At 36.1% G+C, this 3,634-nt stretch overlaps 1 long non-coding RNA gene across 1 annotated transcript in view; it reads right to left on the minus strand.

Moving 5' to 3' along the window:
* Nucleotides 1-3,634, minus strand: part of LOC106458679 — a 21,076-nt gene that overhangs the window by 11,584 nt on the left and 5,858 nt on the right. The window contains exon 2 of the long non-coding RNA XR_001290787.2: nucleotides 2,938-3,002. This is a non-coding gene — a long non-coding RNA (uncharacterized LOC106458679). The remainder of the gene's footprint in view (nucleotides 1-2,937; nucleotides 3,003-3,634) is intronic.

Raw genomic sequence — 3,634 nt, forward strand, 5'->3', positions numbered from 1 at the left:
AGAAGCAAGACAGTACACTTGAATAAGATTCATCATAGTTTGTATTGTTTGTTTGTTTTGAATTTCGCGCAAAGCTACACGAGGGCTATCTGCGCTAGCCGTCCCTAATTTAGCAGTGTAAGACTAGAGGGAAGGCAGCTAGTCATCACCACCCACCGCCAACTCTTGGGCTAATCTTTTACCAACGAATAGTGGGATTGACCGTCACATTATAACGCCCCCTACGGCTGAAAGAGCGAGCATGTTTGGTGGGACGGGGATTCAAATCCGCGACCCGCAGATTACGAATCGAGTGCCCTAACCACCTGGCCATGCCGGGCACCACAGTTTGTAAGGAACACAAATATAAAATTTTTCAATGAATGGCATAGTAAAATTTGTTCACTGCAACAACAAGAGGCTTGTGGATCTAGTATGTAGAAGGACAAGTGTAGTGATTTGTCGCCATTGTGCACATGAACAAACACAAACATATTATTTAGGTAGCAATTACTTTTCCTCTGGCTCATTGCAGACAGCCTGTGTAGGTCCAGTGCTGTTTTATTCTCCCTGTGCTGATTGGAGTAGTATTCGATGGTGCTCTAATCTTTGTCTGCAACTTCACTTCGCTCACTCTTCGCTTCATGGTCAAATCAGTGTTTGAAAAACTCTTCAGTGACAAATATACCAGGACTACACTCTGTCTCCTAATCTGAACTGATGTTGATGCTAATAAACTAATGTGGATCTCAGCCACTCCACATATTCTTGTAGACACTCTTGAAAATCTGTTTTGGTGTTAATTACTATTTACTAGGAGCAAAGGTTCTCCTCTGAGCATCGACATGTCATTATTACACATGACAGCTGATAATACCAGTCAGCTTGATATGAGCTCACAAAGCATATGTATTTTAATGAGTTATGAAACAACTGGCCAAAGTAATTGTCAAATAGCACAGCTACAAGTAATTCAATTTTTCCTTGTCAGACAGTAACGGTATTTACAGATATTAGCCATCGACGTTCACTTGCAACAACAATGATCTGATTCCACTGTCAGTTGAACCCGTATTCACGATGAATGGAACACCTTATTTTGGATAAGTTAACACTGGTGCATCAACCCAAACATATGTGAATGACTATGTATGACTTTACAGTCAATCTAAAATAGTATTTAACCTTAGATAAGGCAGAAAAGCTGGCCAGAAAGGGCTTATGACACAAAGACGAGAACACTTGAGATTCCTTCTTAATTGTAGGTTTGAGACAATCTAAACTGTTTTTATTCTAGAAGGATTTGTATACTCCCAGTCTCTAACCCCCTCTGCATCCAAGAAATATCACGTGTTTAGATGAGAAAACATTTCTCTGGCTTGAATTTCAGACCTTCCTATCTAACGCATTAATGTACTTCGCTCAAGTTTTTAACTATGGCCTGAAATGTGCCATCAAATACTAAATTATTGCCCACGTATACAAATGCGCCACTACCATTGCAAAGCTAGTGCAAGTTCTATTAGCCACTTAGAATTAGCTGATACATTACGCAGGCTATGTGTCATAATTCAAAGTTCATACTAAAAGAAGTACTAACTATGTTCTTATGATCTAGCTTGATTAACAAGTAGCCAGAAATAAGATTTAATAAACGAAAAACACCATTATTACTGTGAGTCTTTAAAAAAAAACATTAATGAGAATCTAATTTTTCTTTCTGACATTTAAACTAAACCTTTTTACTCTTATTAAGCCACGTGATGTTACTATATGATATGGGGCACAGTGATTGATTACTTTAATGTCTGACTAGTATCGTGGCTCCAAGTTTATAAACTAACATCACATGACATTAAAGCAATCAAGTGTGGTTTTGTTTGTGCAAGTATGTTGTTATTCAAGCTTAGGAAGTATCATTGCCTCAAGTCTATATACTAACATAACATTCTGACTAATGTTATATTAGTATATAGACTTGAGGCCACGATACTTCCTAAGCTTCATTAACCAGATACTTGCACAAACAAAACCACATGACTTGAGTTTTTGTGTGGGACAACATAATATCTGCGTACTCTATAACCAGTTAATGAATTTCGTGGGTTGGAATTAGGTTAGTAACAGCGAACAACTCATGCCAGGTACAGCCTTGGATTTATGTACAATGTGCTACTACCAACATGAAAGCCTGACTTATTATAGAAGTAATATCATCTTTTGGGTGATGGTTCTTTGTTTTTTTCGTACTAGCTATTTTAGTCAGGATTTATGAGTAAGAACTTGAAGCGGTGGGGACGAAAGGCCTAGATTTAAGTATATCTGATGGACAGAGATTGAAGAAGACTTCTTTCATTATTCGATAAATTCTCACAAAATATCTTTAATTATAAGTTTTGTGATCAAAACCAAGACTAGAGTAGTTGAGTACGTAACTGATGTGATTGCTCATAAGTCCTATGAAAAGATCAAGTCCAGACGACATTCAACTCGACTATAGAAGCCGCCATTTTAGATTAAAGTTTAATTGATCTAGTTTTCCAGTGTGTCCAGTTTAGGATATCTATAAAGTACATGTTCTTGGTGTTCAGTTTAGAATATCTATAAAGTACATGTTCTCGTGTGTCCAGTTTAGGATATGTCTATAGGGTACATGTTCTTGTGTGTCCAATTTAGGGTATCTATGAAGTACATGTTCTTTTGTGTCCAGTTTAGGATATATATAGAGTACATGTTCTTGTGTGTCCAGTTTAAGGTATCTATGAAGTACATGTTCTCGTGTGTTTAGTTTAGGATATGTCTATAGAGTACATGTTCTCGTGTGTTTAGTTTAGGATATATATAGAGTACATTTTTCGTAAGTTGAGATAATATGGTGACGAGTAAGTAAATTATTTTTGTAATCTTTTGACCAACACATTATACGAAACTGTACAATAAAATGAAGGGAATACTCACACCGAAAAAGGCTGAACTAAATGATAGTCCAAAGATAATCAGAAATTGCAACTCGTATCCAGATCCTAAAATATAAATTTCAAAATAGGTGAAAATAAGAAGACTTATTTATAATAAAACATGCGTTTACTCTAAAAACCTATTTAGGTTTGAAACAGCTTTATTCTAACAGTGATAATTTTGAATGTAATATCTAAATAAATTGTGTACAGAAAACAATAAGTGAAGAAGCAGAAAATCGAACCTGTTTCATACTTGTTTTTATTGGTCAATATCATTTTTTCAACAGTAATTTATCTTTAGTGCATTTCCAAACCTTGAGAGATAAAATTGGCTCCAATAATTTATGTATAAATATTTCATCTTAATGAAGAGGTAGTAGCTTCATATTATAGAACAATTTCAATCTAATCTTAAACGGGTGGGGCATGGACTGGTCTGTGAAAGTCATGGTTCATGGTTAGCGTCCACTTTATGGTTGTGGGTGCGCTACATCAGTGGAGTTCAAGACCCACTATTTAATTAAAGAATAGAAATCTAAAAATTGACGGTGGGTGTTGTTGGTTAGCTGCTTTCCCTCTAGTCTATTAGTTTAAAATTAGGTATGGGTACGCACAGATACTCGAAAATTATTGTTTGTCTTGTTTTTGAATTTCGCGCAAAGCTACACGAGGGCTATCTGCGCTAGCCGTCCCTA

This window comes from Limulus polyphemus, unplaced genomic scaffold, assembly GCF_000517525.1.
Source record: "Limulus polyphemus unplaced genomic scaffold, Limulus_polyphemus-2.1.2 Scaffold500, whole genome shotgun sequence".
Taxonomy (NCBI): Eukaryota; Metazoa; Arthropoda; class Merostomata; order Xiphosura; family Limulidae; genus Limulus; species Limulus polyphemus.